Genomic DNA, 19,946 nt, shown 5'->3' on the forward strand with positions numbered 1-19,946 from the left:
GCAGGCTCAGCGGCCATGGCTCACGGGCCCAGCCACTCCGCGGCATATGGGATCTTCCCAGACCGGGGCACGAACCCACGTCCCCTGCATCGGCAGGTCGACTCTCAACCACTGCGCCAGGGAAGCCCTACTGCCTATTTTATTCATTCTTCTTCCGCCTCTCCCTTCCTCCTTTTCTTCCATCCTCTCTCCTTCCTTTCCTCTTCTTTTCCCTCCCTCTGTTCCTTCAACACTTATTTAGTGAGAGTCTAAATGTGCCAAGCATGGTGCTTGGCCCTGGTGTTACAGCGGTGATTATAATGTAGTGGGTAAGACAGGGAAGCAAATACATGGCTACAGTAAAGCATGAGGACACTTTATTGGGGAAATGATCATGATGCTCTTTCAAGGTCTTACTTGTATTACCTTGTTTATTCCTCTCAATATCTTACATGAGGCAGGTGATGTCTTTAGCATACTTCTTTTACGAGAGATCACCCAAGGGCAGAGCTGAGATTTGAACCCAGGAGGTCCAATTTCAGAGCCGGTGAGCTTAAACTCTCTCTGCTTTCCCAGACTGGTATGAGAGAACCTTATAATAAAGGAGTTCCGTCTAATTTGTAGCAACTAGTCATGTATGGCTACTTAAATAAGTTATTGAAAGTAAATAAAATTTAAAAGTCAGATCCTAGTTGCACTAGCCACATCCCCAGTGTGCAAGGGTCACATGTGGCCAGAAGCTACCATACTGGGCAGTGATAAAGAACATTCCCATCATCATGGAAAGTTCTATTGTTCAGCGCTGATCTAAAGCACCTGAGCTCATCTTTTAAAAACTCCAAGGACTCGAAGTGCAGTAGATAAAAATGTCCAAATTCTTTAAATGCCTTAAGGTCTTTTTAGCAATACACTCATCCTTCTAGTCAAATATGTTGCCCCTTTTCTGACAATTATCTATTCCAAAAATAAGAAGAGGAAAGGAAGGTAATCCTTACTGAATTTTGACTCTTGTTATCTTGCTTAATCTTCACAAAATCCTGTGAGCTGGACATTATTAGCCCCAATTTACAGATAAACAGACTGAGGTCCAGAGTTGTTCATTAGTTTGGGCAAGGTCACACCCTGTCAGAAATAGCAGAAGCAGGCTTTGACTTCTGTTCAGCCTGATGGTGGAACTCACTGCTTTACCTCTGCAAATCCTGCCTGTGTCACTTCATTATGTCAAGCTGTCCTCATGCCAAACTCAAGTTGAAAACAAGCATTTAAAAGAAAAATCATTCACTCTCAACACATGAGAGAAATGCTACCAGGATGTGGCATTACTCAGTAGAAACTGATCTTACATATCACTTTCCCTCCCCTCCTGATCTCAGAACTTGCCATGTGTGGCTCATACCTCTTTTTGATATACTTCTTTATACCCTTCTCTTATTTCTACCTGTCTCTGAGATCTGTTGCTCTGCTCATATTTCTTATGTTGAAACTCTCTGTAGATCATTTTTTCCCCTGACTTTCTTTTGGGTATCTAATCCATCCCCAGGGGAGTGGGGATCTGACTTCCCCAGTCCTAACCCTAGTCGGGGTCCCTAGTCTTACCCCCTGGAACAGGCATCCCTCAGGACTTTGAATTCTTGGCATTCAACTGTGTTCAAACCTGATTGTGTGTGAAGGGCTTCCCTTTTGTTCGTGTACTTATAGAATTTTTTTTTTTTTTTTTTTTTTTTTTTTTTTTGCGGTATGCGGGCCTCTCACTGTTGTGGCCTCCCCCGTTGCGGAGCACAGGCTCCGGACGCGCAGGCTCCGGACGCGCAGGCCCAGCGGCCATGGCTCACGGGCCCAGCCGCTCCGCGGCATATGGGATCCTCCCAGACCGGGGCACGAACCCGTATCCCCTGCATCGGCAGGCGGACTCTCAACCACTTGCGCCACCAGGGAGGCCCCTTATAGAATTTAATTCGAAAACTTTAAACGTAAAAACTGAAAATTAGAGCTTAAAATTATTGAATAGTGCATGTACGAATGTCAGCTGCTGAGTCATACCTTGACAGCAATTTTCCTAGAAATAGGTGTATTATACATCTGTGATGGAAACAAACATATTGATTTAGGATTTTAAGTAGCCCAGTTTGGAAATGCGTTTTCACACACACTTGGATACTTGGGGAACCGTTCCATGTTAGGAGGGACATTCATTAACCTTGGCATATGGAACCAGTGTAATGGACCAGGTCACTGGCTTATGGTTGTGAGTTTAGAAAGAGACTTAAGGGCTTCCCTGGTGGCGCAGTGGTTGAGAGTCCGCCTGCCGATGCAGGGGACAGGGGTTCGTGCCCCGGTCCGGGAAGATCCCACATGCCGCGGAGCGGCTGGGCCCGTTGAGTCATGGCCGCTGAGCCTGCGCGTCCGGAGCCAGTGCTCCACAACGGGAGAGGCCACAATGGTGAGAGGCCCGCGTACCGCAAAAAAAAAAAAAAAAGAAAAAAAGAAAGAGACTTAAATGGGGGAGGGATGGATTAATTAATGCCCTTTGTGTGGACATGCCATGGAAGAATCCTTCCTCAAACTACATCATTGCCACATGGAACCAGAACCAAGATCTCTATAGGAGGAAATCTATTTGGGGGATGAAGACTAGGGCCTCAACCATTCTGAGTAAACGATGTTTTGGTGTTTAATCACTTATGGGTAAGGAGAGCTGGTGTCAAACATCAAGAAGCAGAACAAGTGACAAGTGGCAGTACTTATGCAAAGAGATCCAGAGACGAGCCTCATGGATTTGGAATCAGTGTTAGATGATACATGAGACTATAGGAATAAGGAACTCAATTTAGGGTTGTTGCCAAATGCCAGTGATATACGTTAGTTCTGTCTTTTTCGTAGACCTACTCTTTTGTATTGCAGAGCATTGTAACCCAAGTATCTAGTCGCAGGTGTGACCCAAAATGAGTACTCAGTGCCTGCCTGTTGAATAAATAAATGAGTGAAGAGTGACTCAGACTGTCCTAATGTGCTCTTCTGAAGAAGGATCTCCACCTGAAGGGTGTGTGAATTGTAGTTGGAAGGGAATAAGATGAAGCAAGTATTTGGAGGTACCGGCTTTATCCAGGAAAATGAGCAGCTTTTAAAACATTTTCTACTTAAGTAAGGGAAGTAAGGAAGAACACAGATGTATTGGCAGGTGGATGAGGAGGCCACGAAGTTGCAGGAGTCCACCTCTGCTGCCTCTGTTTTCTCTGAAGCTGAGTGCAAGGGAAGGAGACAAGCATTTAAAATGGCCTCAGGGCTTAGTAATATTCCATTGTATATATGTGCCACATTTTCTTTATCCATTATTACTCAGCCATAAAAAGAAAAGAAATTGAGCTATTTGTAATGAGGTGGATAGACCTAGAGTCTGTCATACAGAGTGAAGTAAGTCAGAAAGAGAAAGACAAATACCGTATGCTAACACATATATATGGAATTTAGGGGGAAAAATGTCATGAAGAACGTAGGGGTAAAACAGGAATAAAGACAGACCTACTAGAGAATGGACTTGAGGATATGGGGAGGGGGAAGGGTAAGCTGTGACAAAGAGAGAGGCATGGACATATATACAATACCAAACGTAAAATAGATAGCTAGTGGGAAGCAGCCGCATAGCACAGGGAGATCAGCTCGGTGCTTTGTGACCACCTAGAGGGGTGGGATGGGGGGGAGAGGGAGACGCAAGAGGGAAGAGATATGGGAACATATGTATATGTATAACTGATTCACTTTGTTATAAAGCAGAAACTAACACACCATTGTAAAGCAATTATATTCCAATAAAGATTTAAAAAAATAAAATAAATAAAATGGCCTCAGGGGAGCAGTGAGGGATCTGTCTTGGGACACGGAGAGGATGTGGAGCAGCCTTGAGCACCAGGAGAGGGCAGGATGACTTCTTTTAGCTGTGCTTCGTGGCTCACGCAAAGGGATTGAGTGGACTGGAGACTGGATTGATTCTTTTGGGGAGATTTGCAGCATCGCCAGCTAGGTGTGAGTGGTGGAAAGGCTACTGGAGGGGATGGAAGGGGCTGAGTCTTGCAGGGCCTTGAAGGCCATTGTAAGAGTTTCCTTCTAAGTACCTATGAGGCTGGTAGACTAAGGTTTTAAAGGAGGGAGAAACACAACCTGACATACATTGTTGGAAAGATCATTTTGGAGAGCTGCTGTTTGGTGCTGGGGACAAGAGCTGAGATGGGATTCACTGCACACCAGAGAAGAGACGACATCATCTCTGCCTAGGGATTCCAGAGAGACATTGAAAATGGACCCCAAGCTCCTGGACTTGACAGGGTTATAAAGTGTAGGGGACATTCTTCTGAGACAAACCTCTTCCCACGCCTTTACATTGTCACATCCTTAAGAATGACGTATTGCTCTGAAAGTAATTTTCTGAAGGCAGTGTAGCCTAATGCTATAGATTTTAAGGACTCTAGACCTAGGTTTTAAATTCTCCATGGGCAGTTTAAAAATTTGTACTAATTTCTCTAAACTAATTTGAAATACTGTAAAGAAAGAAAAATGGTGATGGTTTCCTTATTGGACTCTATTGAGGGTTAAATGTTATCTTGCATATGCCTGGCTAAAGGTGGGCAATCAATAAATTTTAGCTATTAATATTATTATTTGGGGCTTCCCTGGTGGCGCAGTGGTTGAGAATCTGCCTGCTAATGCAGGGGACACGGGTTCGAGCCCTGGCCTGGGGGGATCCCACATGCCGCGGAACGGCTGGGCCTAGTAAGCCATGGCCGCTGAGCCTGTGCGTCCGGAGCCTGTGCTCCACAACAAGAGAGGCCGCAACAGTGAGAGGCCCGTGCGCTGCGATGAAGAGTGGCCCCCACTTGCCACAACTAGAGAAAGCCCTCGCACAGAAATGAAGACCCAACACAGCCAAAAATAAATAAATTAATTAATAAAAAAATATTATTATTTAATCACATTGGTCATAATATTCAGACTGTAAAACCTACTCCTGGGCTTTTAAACTTGCACATTAAGCTATCCCAGTTACTAAAATGATGGAGGAATTATTTTTAATGACCATGAATGGAGAAGTCAAAAAATAGCTCTTTTATGTGAATATAACTTATTGAGCAGATGTATTCATAGTTTCTTTTTTTCCTTTGCCATACATAGTCATAGTTTTTAAATGATTCTCTCTTACCACTGAGAATTCCCAGAATAATGGGACTGAAGTCACAAACAAAATAATAACCTGACCTCTGCCCCAAAGAATCCTTACTGATGATGGCTTATTTATCAAGGCAACTTTTGTCATGGAAACAGGTCTGTTGCTAAGATGCAAAGGAAATACAGTAAGGGTCAGTCTGAGGCAGTGGTCTCCAACACCCCACCCCCTGTGCTGACACACAGAGGAATGTCTCACTGCTGGAGAGGACCATTTCTAGTTCTTTTTGGGTTGGATTTTATAGGAATGTGTATTTGTGGGGGGAGAGGAGAAAGTGTGAGTAGAGTTTTGCAGGCACAAGTCCAGGGGCTTTTAACCTCATGGTCCAGGGCAGAAGGTGGTCTAGTGTTTGACTACCTAAATGGTGATTCCTATATGTCTTCTTTGCTGAAAGAGCCCCAACTTTGTTCCGTTTTGTTGCAGTCATGTCCTTGGATCAGGTGAAACCAGTGAAATCCAAGGTGTAGATGGGGAGGGAAGGAAGAACTGTGTTCCAGCACACTCTTGAAGATGAGAGTGAGGCACATACTCAATATTTTTTTTTCCACTTCTTTTTTTTTTACGACTTTATTGGAGTATAATTGCTTCACAATGGTTAGTTTCTGCTTTATAACAAAGTGAATCAGTTATACACATACATCTGTTCCCATATCCCCTCCCTCTTGCCTCTCCCTCCCTCCCACTCTCCCCAACATACTCAATATTATGCTAACAATTAGAACGTGAATTGGGAGTCATTGAGAACTGAGTTCCAAGCCTTTTATTCATTTATTTGGTAAACACCTTTTTGAGAATCTTCTGCTAGCCAGAAATTGTTTTAGTGTCTTTGATGTTTTGTTCAACAAATAGACTTGGTTCCTGACTTTGGAAGCTCATGTAGGGAAGATAGATCTACAGGAGTAAAGAAGCAAACGTATAATTAGAAATAGTGCTGAATGTTGGAAAGGAACAGAATGAGATGCAAAGGGAGATTAATGGGTCCTACCTAGATTGAGTCTGTAGGGAAGGTCTGACAGGGAATGAGAAAAAATGAGTCTTGGGAAGTGAACAGAGAAGTTTTCTAAGCAGAGGGAATAGAATGTGTGATGGCCTGGATTTGAGAAAGAGCTTTGCTTGTTTGGGGTACTGAAATTAGGTCCTTGCATCTGTTTTGCAGAGGCGGACTATGGCATAAGATGAGGCTGGCCTGGGCTGGGTCATGCCCGGCCCCCTGTAGGCCACAGTAAGGAGTTTGGATTTGATTCTCTATGCAAGGAGAAGTGACTGAGGACTTTCAAGCAGAGGAGGGACATTATCTAATTTCCTTCCTCCGTGAAGGTTGTGTTGGAGGGAGACAGGACTGGAAATCCTGGGCAGTAACATGATGAGACTTGACCTGCATGTGTCTTCCTGGAGGGAGGATGGCTGTGGAATCACTCAGATGTGGATTTGGACCCTCATTCAATCTCCTATGATTAATTACTTATGCTTTCCAGGCAGTAGTTTCTCGGAGCTGCCGTTTTCAAAATTAAGTGAGTAATAATTCATAGGGTGGTGAGATTAACTGAGTTAATTTTATGTGTCAACACAGGTTTGGTGCATATTGTGAACTGCAAGAAACATTAATTTTTCTTTCCCTCCCCACTGGGAGTAGATAAAAGACCTGATACTCTCCTTCTTTTTTTCTTTTTTTGAAATTAAAAAAATATTATTTATTTATTTTTGGCTGCGTTGGGTCTTCATTGTCGTGCGCTGGCTTTGTCTAGTTGCTGCAAGCGGGGGCTGCTCTTCGTTGCGGTGAGCGGGCTTCTCATTGCGGTGCCTTCTCTTGTTGCGGAGCACAGGCTCTAGGCGCGCGGGCTTCAGTAGTTGTGGTGCACGGGCTCAGTAGCTGTGGCTTGTGGGCTCTAGAGCGCAGGCTCAGTAGCTGTGGTGCGTGTAATGCGTTAGTTGCTGTGCGGCATGTGGGATCTTCCCAGGCCAGGGCTCGAACCCGTGTCCCCTGAATTGGCAGGTGGATTCTTTTTGTTTTGTTTTGTTTTGTTTTTTGCGGTACGCGGGCTTCTCACTGTTGTGGCCTCTCCCGTTGCGGAGCACAGGCTCCGGACGCGCAGGCTCAGCGGCCATGGCTCACGGGCCCAGCCGCTCCGTGGCATGTGGGATCTTCCTGGACCGGGGCACGAACCCATGTCCCCTGCATCGGCAGGTGGACTCTCAACCACTGCGCCACCAGGGAAGCCCGGCAGGTGGATTCTTAACCACTGCGCCACCAGGGAAGCCCTGATCTCTACTTCTTAATGAAGACGTGTGTGCTGCATAGAGGCCAATGGGTTGGTGAAAGTAAGACAGAGAAAAGATGTTAATCCTTGCCCTATGGGGTCTATTATAAGGGTAGTGATGTCTGTTAGTATTTACTTCACAACATTAAAAATTCTGTTTTCATTGTAAAAATACTAAAGGTCCATTAAAGAAAAATTAGAAACCATAGAAAACTAGAAAGATTAAAACAAACAAACAAAAACTCATTTAAAGAGACACAACCCAAACATAACCACGGGTAATAGTTTGGTTTTCTTAGCCTCTTTGCACCGAGGATAACACAGCAGACAATGTCTACTTGTTAGCAGTGCTGAAAGAAAGACGAGGTATCCATGAAAATTTAAAAAATTTTGGACAAAGGATACTATATAAATATAGTGCACTGTTGTTTCATTGTCACTTTCAAAATGATTGTAAAGATTTAAATATTGGGGTCCTCTTTTGGACTGATTAGCGTTTCACAGTCTCAAGCATTTCCCCAATATTAGGGAAAAGAAGACATCTTGAGGAAGGTAACTTTGGTATCTCATAAATTATTATCCTAGCAGCTAAATGGATTTTATGCCTTGTAAGTAATTTATTTCATTTAAGAAAACGTGTTGACTATGGCAAACTGAGGATATGATGCCCTATTGCTGAAGAGATGAATTGGAATTAATTCATTATTCTAATAATAAGCAATTAAATTGTATTTCTGACAGCTGGTAACTGGAAGATTTTCATGCACAAAAAAGGAATTGGCTGAGTTACTACACACACACAACATCATATAAATCCCCATTGTCTAAGTGACCAATATCACACCACAGGAAATCAGCACTTGGGCATAAATGTCTTTCAGTCTTTGGAAATACAGTGTATATTATCCAGTTACTCAGTCTGTGTCATGAAATATGAAAATAGTTCAGGAAAGACACATCCCACTTGACCTTTGCAGAATGATTTAATAAAGTTAGCTTGATACAAAAATATGAAAGAGTAATTGCTGATAAAAGCGGAACTGTGGCCTCCTTCTTTCAGATCCTCCTTTCTTTGGAAACACTTCACAGGCTTTATTAACTCTTTAATGTTTTTGTAATTGGTGGCATTTGTCCCTGAGGCCATGTTACTAGCCCTGGAATTGGGTTCCATCAGAGCAGAGATTCTGCATCTCCTAGGTTTTCATCCCCTTTCAGCACTCATCTTGATATCTTTGTCTATATAATTAGGCAAATATGTTTTCAATTGTTTTTACGTGTGTACACATTTCATCCCTTTTACTGCTATCTTGATTGATGTTTTATGGGATAAATTTTCAATTGGTGGCCTCCTCCACTTAGAGAGGTGCCAACATTGGCTTCTGCATCCACTTAGGACTCTATCAGTTCCATCTGCAGGTGTAACTGAATATGGTCCTTCGCTTTCCCAAGGAAGGCTGGACTTCCTGGGTTTTCTAACTGAGGGCTCTATCACCCCATCCTTTTATTCACTGTTATTTATTTATTTTATGGTGTTATTCTGATTTGAAATGAAATATAGAAAAAATTTGGAGACTACAAAGAAGTTTAAAAGAAAACTTCCTTGTGGATTTAGAACTCTCATCACAATGGCAGCCATCAGCTGAAGTGATTTTTTTCCCAGAGGCCTCTCCGACCTCTCAAGCTAGTTACCCGTTCCCTGTCAATAACGTTATGCAGTTTATTTTCATCAGAGGGCATATCATTACCTGATATTTTCTTGCTCACTTATTTGTGTTAATTGTGACAGTAAGGATCTTGTCTGTCCTACTTAATGGTACTTCTCCTGCGCCTATAATGGCCTAGGATATATTTGGTCCTCAATAAATATTTGCCTAATTTAATGAATGAACTGGCTTATATTTTAAAACACATCTTTTTTTTTCCTCTTAAACATCTAAAAATACTAAAAAGTTCTATCATAATTACCAGGTTTATGTTTTTCTTTACATCAGCATTTCTTTTGATATTGTGTCAGCCAGGATAAGCTGGGCAACACTGCCTTAACAGCCTCAAATCTTAGTGGCTTAAGACAATGAAGATTTACTTCTAACTTTCTCTACATGTCTAATGAGCTCTGCTTATCGTGGTCACTCAGGAACCCTGGCTGATGGAGGTTTTATTTTTGCACATGCTTTCAGCAAGACTGGGACAGGAGAAGGGAATAGATGAGTTGAACATTGGCTCTTAAAACTTCTGCTCAGGGCTTCCTTGGTGGCGCAGTGGTTGAGAGTCTGCCTACCGATGCAGGGGATACGGGTTCGTGCCCCGGTCCAGGAGGATCCTACATGCCGCAGAGCGGCTGGTCCCGTGAGCCATGGCCACTGAGACTGCGCGTCTGGAGCCTGTGCTCCGCAACGGGAGTAGGCCACAACTGGGAGAGGCCACAACAGTGAGAGGCCGCGTACCACAAAACAAACAAACAAAAAAATTCTGCCCAGATGAGACACATTTTATATCTGTTCACATTGTATTGACCAAAGCAAGCCACACAGGCTAACGTCAAAAAAGGTGAAGGATATGCGTTCCCACCTTGTGCTTAGAAAGAGATCTAGAATTATTCCAACTAGAGCTCTTGTGATGACTATGTGGGTTAATAGCACACTTGGTAAATGATGAAAAGTAATTCTGTTTCTTAACCTAGATTCCCAATCCTTCTCTCCAGCCTCTCCACTACTAACAGGCTCTGGTATATCATACTCAAAATTTTCTCTTCATATGAAAATACATGTGGTGTGTATATGGATGTATGCATACATCCCTTTTTTGGTACTCAAATAAGAATATTCAATAACACTCTTCTGTCTTTTATTCTTGGTTGTTGGATTATTTCTACATAATATATTTAAAAAAACCTTTCTCTATCTATCATATAGCTCTCCTGCATTAGTGGCCATTGCTGTATGCACCATACTTTACTTAACCACTTCCTTTTTGATGGTAGGGTGTTTCCAATCTCCTCCTTTGACAGCAATGCTAGCAGCACACTTCGATGAAGCTGCTGTGGTGTAGGGTAGTAAGAACCAACCTGGCTTGGCTTCAGAAAGATCTGGTTTGTAATCCTAAATCCCACTGATTAGCTGAATAGGCAACTCATCCAAGCCTCATAAGTCTTGGTTTTCTCAGCTATGAAATGGAGATATTAACGCATCCCTTACGGCACTGTCATGAGAAATAAATGGGGTAATTTTCCTGTGACCTAATGGCCTTTCAATAAAAATTGGTGGGTGAGTGTTACAAGTCACTGAACTTGAATTGAAGGGATTATTCATGCTGAATTTTACTATAATAGTAGGTAACCATTAGTAAGCACTCATATGTATAGATGCCATGGAGATTCTCTCATTTTTTTCTCTATTCTATTGTATAAAACCTGAATTTTTAAGAACAGAAAGGAAACTGCGATTTATTAATTTTAAGATCTTAAATTTCCAAGACACACAAATACAAATAGAGGTTTGGACATTAACAAGGAAAATGACACCATCATCAAGATCCTTGACTACACACAGAAATAACCATGGAAGGGGTGGTCGTGACTGGGCCCTTCAGTCCTTTTAATATTATGTATCTCATATAATTTATAAACTGCTATAAAGAAAGAGAACAAGGCAGAAAAGGGTCAGTGAGGGAAGGTCTAGCATTAGGTTATGACCTCAGGATTTTCTCTACTGACTTCCTATGTCCTAACTGAAAATAGGTACAATGTTAACTATCCTGTTATGGTAAATCATTACCTACTGGAAAGTTAAATGAGATGCAGGTGAGCAAAAGATAAAACACTGTTTTCTGATACAAGCATTCATTACATTTTTCTTACAAACTGTCTCTCTTACATGGCTCATCACAAAAGCTACAGTTTTTTGCCAAGTGTACATATGGTGTCCTTTGATCTATTCTATCCTATCCTCTCCTGTCCTATGTGGTTCGATTCAGCTCTATCTTATTTTATCCTGTCCTGTCCTATTCTATTAATTTCATTTTATTCCAGTTCATGAAAATAATTCTGGTCTTGATCCCTACATTAATTTCATGGCCAAGATTAACAGTTTGAAAAATCCTGCCCTCAAAGTCTTCCATTTGTTTCCTTTTGTTTACTAGCTAGCCGTCTAGATCTAGATTGTGATGCCACCCAAATTTACATATTCAACAGAGTGACACACTTCACTTCTGCTCATATTTCATTGGCCAAAGCAAACCACATGGTCCTTCTCACTTCAGACTTAATGTATCCCAAGTAGAACCACTCATTCCCCTTCTATCACAGTCTGATTCAACCATGCTGCCCCTCATCTCAGTAAGTTGCATCACTATTCACCCAGTTGATCATGCCCCCAAATTGGGAGTCATTTTGACTCTTCTTTTTCTTTCATGCTGCACATCCAAATTACCAGCACATCGTAGTAGCTTTAAAAATATATCTCATATCCAATCACCTCTTAGTATTTCTGTTGCTAACAATTTAATGTAGTCATTGCTCTCTCTCAATACCTAGACCACTACCTCAGTACTCTACAAATGTGATCTTTGTTTCCACTCTTAGCACCCCACCAAGTCTGTTTTCCATGCAGCAGTCACAGTGATTATTTTAAATGTAGATCAAATCTTCTAGTGATGTTTTCTCACACCTAGAATAAAATGCAATCAATGTTTTTCAACCGTGGTTTGTGATCTGTCTGTCTCTGTGTGTGTACATGTATGCAAGCATGTGCTGGTTTGTGATGCAAAAGTGTTTTTCTTACTTTGAGTTGCAGCAAAAAAAAAAAAAATTGCAAATCTATTTGATAATCTGGCTCCTGGATCCCTTTACAGCTTCCTTTGTTGTAATCCTCTTGTTTATTCAGCTCTAACCACACTGGCTTCCTTGCTGTTTCTTAGCACTCCAAGCACCCATTACCTCAGGACCTTTGCACTTTATATTTATTCATGCTGAAACATTGATCATCCAGATATTCTGCAACTTCAGTTTCCTTTACCTACTTAGACACCCTCTCCCCATTTTCTTTGTCACTTTCAGAGGCCTAAAGGTTGGTTCAAAAAATCAGATTCTAGGGCAAAGGATCCAAAGAAAATGGATGTGGGGCAAAACCCATGTATTTTTTCTCCTTAAGATCCTTTATTAGTATATGTATATAAAATTCTATACTTTTCATAACCAAACTAGAATGAGGCATATATATAAAAAGTTAAGAATCTGTGTATCTCCCTCCAACTCCCCAAATTAACAGTATCTCTCCACTTATTCTTTATGCTTATACAAATATATAAACCTATATTTGCACACATGGAGTTGTTTTTAGTTTGCTTTTTGCACATTACTGTGCTTTATTTTTTTGTGTTGCTACATAATGCTGCAGAGGGTGGATCTGTCTTAATTCATTACACCGTTTTCTGATGGAAGGACCAACATTCAGATTTTTCCTGCTAGTAAATATGCTGGGGTAAATTTATTTATATATCTCTATCTCTGTCCCTGTCTCTGTCTCTATCTCTCTCTCTATTCGTATCTCTTTCCATGTTGGCAATTTTGCTTCTACAGGATGGATTTCCAGAAGTGGGACTGCTGTGTAAGCTATTTCATTTTCAGTCAACTTCCCAGCCCTTCAGCAACCTAGCACCCTTCTTGCCTTAGCTCGCTCATGGCTCCCACCCCCAACCATCCCACCAAAGTGCACACAAGATGGCGACCATGGGAGGTAAAGTAGCTGTTGTGGCTCCTGACCTAAGTTGTTTGTTTATAGTGACCCCCACCTCAGAAGCAGGCAGTCTGCTCCTTTTGACCACTGACAAAGGGAGTAATTAATGTAAAATTCATGCCCTTTTCTGGATTGTATTCTGTACTACCTGCCTTTAAGAGGACTTTGAATGAAGCTACACACATCGGGGAGTTTGGAAAAATTTTACATAGTTCATAAAAGAGGAGGGAATAATGATGCTACTATTCAAAGTCCCATTTAATTGTGTTGCTGGTTTATACACCCCTGAGAGTTTAAGAAAGACGATATTAACCGTATCATTAGAGTACCTAATGCAATAAACAGATTTTTAGATAAATTCACGACATGGTTTAGAATTTAAATCTGTATTTTTATTAGAATTCATTTGGCATTAGTGTAATAGAACAGGTTTTTGATTTTTTTCTCTTCATCCTAGCTTCTTTTTCATGATTTCCTAGTTCTCTGCTTTATCTTTTAGAGCTTCTAAGTTATTTATTTATTTTTTTTGTATTTTTCAAGCAATTAATATTTGGCAATTAAAAGAATTTGTGGTTAAAAAAATCTTTAGTTTTAGGTTAACTGAAGTAAAGGCAACAACAACAACCAAAAAAGTCAAACCCAAAAGAAATATGTGAACCGGAAAAAACATAATGAAAAAAGTGCTATAAATTCACCAGGACTAAAATAAACTAAATAGTCTGACACATACATAAACTAAATAGTCTGACACATACACATATTCAATGATAAAGTAAATACTGCATTTTAAGATGTTCAAATTAATTTTATCAAGTTGATTAATATATACATCCTGAAACACTTTCTATATTTTAAAGTGAATTTAAAGGATTAATTCCTGATACCAAAATGATGTAATAAAAAAGCGAAAAGGTAGTCATATACAAAGACCATTATTAAATGATTCTGCATGGCAGTGTTGGCTAGCTGGTTTCACTATATCAGAGATCTCAACTCAGAACTTAGGACACTGATCAAATAAAAATCAAGAAATGAAAAGGGATTTCATGACTTCATTATTGTTGGCTATGTTCTCTTAGCCCGAGGTTTTTGTTTTTTTTAAATGAAAAAATGGAGAATTTGAATCTAGAAGGCAGCGGGGCTGTTGCACAAAACATGCAACTACAGTGCTATCGCTTCTATTCTGATCTTGCTCAAGTTCATCAGGGAAAATTAACCTTGGCAGCTTATTCAGTGACTAAATCTTGATATTTTTCTGGCTTAATTCATAACATAACTGTAAGCTATTGCTCCGTGTTTATATTTCCCATCCATTTCTCACATTTCCAAAGCATGCTGATATGTGATCCGGGCAGTTTAGCTACCATAATTGGCATTTTTCTTGGGCCAAAAGGAAACAAATTCCTTATCCTCCATACTTTTTTAATTTCTGAAAAACAACAAGTAACATGGTTAATCCTCTTTTTGATCTTTTTTCCTTTTGAATTTTCCTTATATTCTTTCTCTCTTTTAATCTTTTACTCTTTTTAATCTTCTCATTTTGCCCCACCCCTTTTATTTGACTTCTCGTTATGTATTCCTTTCAAAGAATTGGTCCAGTCTATGGAAATGGGTCTTTAAAGGGTGTTCAAAGAGCCATTATCCACAGTTAGAGGCCCTACTATTTCTCTAAAGAATTTCATTGCAGCACTTGCCAAGCTGTCCCAACAGACTATCTTTCACAGTATTAATAGCACATAAATCTTGTGGACAAAATGATGCTCAGTGAAATTACTTTTTGTGACAAAAAATTAAAATACTTTAGATTTTTCATCTTCTGTATATACGTGTAAGACAAAAGGTTATCCTAACAACTCAGAAAAATTGGTAATTGATTTAACAAGCCACTTAGCTTTTTCAATCAGGAGCATCCATATACATTTTTAATTTCTGTTAGACTACGTTGGTGACAACGACGGTCGCAGAAAGGCAGTTTAGTTTCAGATGCGAGCACTGTTGAATTAATCTTTACTTTCTTATGCAATTTTGAAACTCACATAGCAGTGAAGTTGTTCATGTATAAGGTATACTTTTAACAGTAGCCAATAGTTTGGAAAGAAAGGAATGAAAGTTTGGGAAGTTACAAATAAAAATATACAGGCCTTTCACCTAACTTGAAAGACTTATTTAAAATGAGTTGCCTATTTCTCTTATAAGTCACATTTTCAAAACACACTCATAAGATGTTTGGCTGCTGGTCTAATATTACACCTTTCTCTTTCATCTTTCTTTTCACTACAAACCCTTAATGACAAACGCAGGCAGGCCAGTGATACTGATATACCGCGAGCTTAGCATGTGAATTAGTCATCAGACAATCAGTTCAGGGGTCAGGCTTAGAGAAACAGTGCAAAGTTTGCAAAATGCAGGTCGGCAGAGGTGCTCTCCACTTCAAAGGGGGCGTGCTTGGCCACGAGAATTTAGATCCCAGGCAGAAACAGCTGGGATTGTCGTTTGTCCAGAGATGGAAGGTTTGTGTGTGTTTGAGCATGTTTGTAGCTGAGATTGGGTTTCACTACTTTGTAAAACAACAATTTACTTTAGGTGGCTGTGCTGGTGAAACACAATAGGAAGTTAGTGTCCACAGAAGCCCAGGTCACTAATATCAAGCAAGGGGACTTGATCTAGGACAAACCACACCAAAAAGATATCTGAAACGTCCCCCTGCGGTTGCCTTGCTCAGGACAGTTAAGGATTTCATTTTCTTAGAAATTTATGAAAGCATTTCCTTTTCTTGGGAGTGAAGTTAGAACATGGTTTTGTTTGTAAAGGAACTGAAGTGAAAATATTAAAATTTGGGTCTATCTTGAAGATTTTAGAATTTGCTTTTTCTATCTCTTATTTTTTTCAAGGGCAAATGTATGAAATAAAAAGTATGACTCAGATTTTTGTTTGAAAGAACTATATAGAAAACCGATGTGTCCTTTTCCACTTCAATTTATTTTTCTTGGGAAAAAAAAGGGAAGTCAAGTCTGCATGTTACCCTAATGGTAAAACTTGTTTTAATTAAAGTTGCAATGAATATTTACATTTGTATTCAGTCTGTAAGTGCATTTTAGTTTCAGTTTTAAAACTGAGATTTCTTTTCAGTGTAGTTAGGGTTTTAGGGCAAATCATGCACAGTCAATCAGCCAGAATTCAGCAAGTAAGGAAGTTGCTATCTTCCAAGGAGTAAACGTACAGGATACTAGTTTGATCTCAAGTTGATGTTACCATTTTTCATTTTTGAGAAAAGCTACAGCATGAATCAAGAGAACTGGATTCTTGCATCTCTCAGTGTTTTTCAACTACTGGAAAGAAAACTGGAAAGCAAAGTAAAAAATGCTACAGAAGAGAAAAAAATCCAAAATCCAAACCATATGACAACGCCTATTTCTTCATTTTCTTTGTCATGTTGTTTTACTCTTTCCTGGCATTAACTGTCTTTTTGGGTTATAGTTGCTCCAAGAAAGCCATTTCAAAGAAAGATCTTTACCAGGAGTTCAATGAGAGTGAGCATTGAAACAAGAATGTGACCCTTCCATGGCGGAGAACTATTACTTTGAAGACGAAAGTCTTCTTTGAACACTGAAACAAGGATACTGTGCTAAATACTAGTAGAAGGCTCCTATCGCAGGGGGAACGTAGACACCTTATGCAGCTAATTCCAGCCTGAAAAGCCAAATTATTGCCTAAACATACAAAAAAGACCGACTTTCTAAAAAGCTGATTTATTTGCAAAAGAGTTTTCAAGAAGCAGCATAACTTATAATGGCTTTCTCTCTTTTTATAAGTCACTATTAACATGCCACTAATTCATCATGGGACATCTGTAATGGAATGTTTTGGATTGTGTTATTTTAAGTTATGGACAGAAAAAGAAGAAAAAACGTTCAAATCAGGTATGGTGAACAGTTTGAAGGAATTTGTCACTTATTATATTTCTGGCTATAAAGACCATGCATTTCTGCTTTCATTGGGAATTAACTCTGGGAGTACATGCAGTATAGCAGAACATGTTTTACCCTTCTTTAAGAACTAATACCACTGAATATGGGAATATATCAATTCCCTCCTTGCCCCCTGCCCCCCAGCACCCAGTTGAGTTAATATGCAACGGGAAACTTATTAGCACAACATCTGCAGAACATAATTACTCTGCTGTTTTATATCCTTTTACTGGAAAGCTAGGAGCTGAAAGCTGACGTTTTTCCTTTTCATGACTTGAAAACATTCATAAATCTTACAACACGAGTGCTTCTCTGATTTTCATTGGTGGCCATTAATGGTCATTTATTTCCACAGGCTATTCCCATGAATGTAAAAAATAAAGTATATTTTTAATACTGATTAAGTTGATGTAAAAGCACGGTATATCTAACATGTATTTATTTTCAATGTATCAGGTTGTCTAACTCTTTTGCTCAATAATTTCTTTGATATTTTAGATTGACTTAGAAACCGTTTGTGTTTGTTTTGAACACTGGAAATTTCAGTGGTACTTTTGAAAGGGTTTTAAGAATAATAACATCATCTATATAACAGACATTATATTGCAAACATTATAAGTAAATAAGGATGGTTCCCAACTCTCTACAAAACATCACAGTGATTGTGTTGTGACCAGCTTTCACCACTGTGGTATGAATTCATTAAGTGAGTGTCTACTATGTGACAGACACATGTCTAGGAGTTGGGGATGTAGAGAGGTGCAAAACAAAATGCTTACCTTCATGGAGATTACATTCTAGGAGGGGAGACAGACAGTAAATAAATGCGAGGTCAGGTTGTAATAGAAAGGAGAAAAATAAAGCAAGATAAGACATTAGGGTTGGGGGTGCTGTTTTAGGTAGGGGTTAGACCCAGTGTGTCTGGGCAGGTGATATTTGAGGAGATTTGAATGATAGGAAATAATTAGTTATGTGATGAGCTGGGGGAAGAAGATTCTGGACAAAGGGTCAGAAAGTGTGAAGACAATGTAAAGGGGAAGAGTTGGTGTGTTGGAGGATAAACTCATCTGGGAAAAAGTGAAAGAGGAGAGAGAAGGGGACATGTGTCTGGGAGAGTTGGAAAGAACCAGATCATGGGAGACCTTGCTGGTCCCAGTAGGAATATTGAATTCTATTCTAAACATGAAGGGAAGACACTGAGGGTTTTAATTGCTGTTTTTAAAAGATTTATCTGGCTGTTGTTTGAATAGACTCGAGGGAGGCAAGAGTGGAGGCAGGAGGCTACTGAAATGGTCCAGGAGAGAAATGAAGTATCTTGGACCCATGGCCACCCATATAGCTGTGCAGGTTGTGCGGAAGCTAGAATTATCAAACAGAGTTCTACTCCAGCATTTCTATGTGGATCAGTTCTGTTCACGTGTTCATGATTCAAAATTCAGTTTTGTTTAATCTTAGTGCAAAGGTCAGCCATACACAATTAAGATTTGAACTCATCCACATTAATATCAGTTCAGATCATGAAATTATCATTTATTATTTTAACACAATAAGCTATAACGGATTGCATTTTTGGCATATTATGATTTAAATACTCATTTTTCAGATGGGATAAACAGATTTAGGGGAGAAAGAAATAAAATAGATGGATAAAACTAAGATCGGAAGTGATGGATAAATAGACAAATACAAATTTAAGAGAAAAATTCCCAATGCATTATTAAATCATTGCTATTACTGTAAAAAAAAAAAACACAAACCAGAAGTTCAGGTAATGATCTGTGAAGAGGTGGTTATACTTTGAAATAGCAGCATGATGATTTTTTTTATCTTTATTGGAGTATAATTGCTTTACAATTGTGTGTTAGTTTTTGCTTTATAACAAAGTGAATCAGTTATACATATGTTCCCATATCTCTTCCCTCTTGCATCTCCCTCCCTCCCACCCTCCCTATCCCACCCCTCTAGATGGTCACAAAGCACCGAGCTGATCTCCCTATGCTATGCGGCTGCTTCCCACTAGCTATCTATTTTACATTTGGTAGTGTATATATGTCCATGCCACTCTCTCACTTTGTCACAGCTTACCCTTCCTCTCCTCATATCCTCAAGTCCATTCTCTAGTAGGTCTGTGTTTTATTCCTGTCTTACTCCTAGGTTCTTCATGACATTTTTTTTCTCAGATTCCATATATATGTGTTAGCATAGGGTATTTGTCTTTCTCTTTCTGACTTACTTCACTCTGTATGACAGACTCCAGGTCCATCCACCTCACTACATATAACTCAATTTTGTTTCTTTTTATGGCTGAGTAATATTCCATTGTATATATGTGCCACATCTTCTTTATCCATTTATCCGATGATGGACACTTAGGTTGTTTCCATCTCCTGGCTATTGTAAATCGAGCTGCAATGAACATTTTGGTACATGATTCTTTTTGAACTATGGGTATATGCCTAGTAGTGGGATTGCTGGGTCATATGGTAATTCTATTTGTAGATTTTTAAGGAACCTCCATACTGTTCTCCATAGTGGCTGTACCAATTCACATTCCCACCAGCAGTGCAAGAGTGTTCCCTTTTCTCCACACCCTCTCCAGCATTTATTGTTTCTAGATTTTTTGATGATGGCCATTCTGACCGGTGTGAGATGATATCTCATTGTAGTTTTGATTTGCATTTCTCTAATGATTAATGATGTTGAGCATTCTTTCATGTGTTTGTTGGCAGTCTGTATATCTTCTGTGGAGAAACGTCTATTTAGGTCTTCTGCCCAGTTTTGGATTGGGTTGTTT

Source organism: Mesoplodon densirostris, chromosome 8, assembly GCF_025265405.1.
Source record: "Mesoplodon densirostris isolate mMesDen1 chromosome 8, mMesDen1 primary haplotype, whole genome shotgun sequence".
NCBI lineage: Eukaryota > Metazoa > Chordata > Mammalia > Artiodactyla > Ziphiidae > Mesoplodon > Mesoplodon densirostris.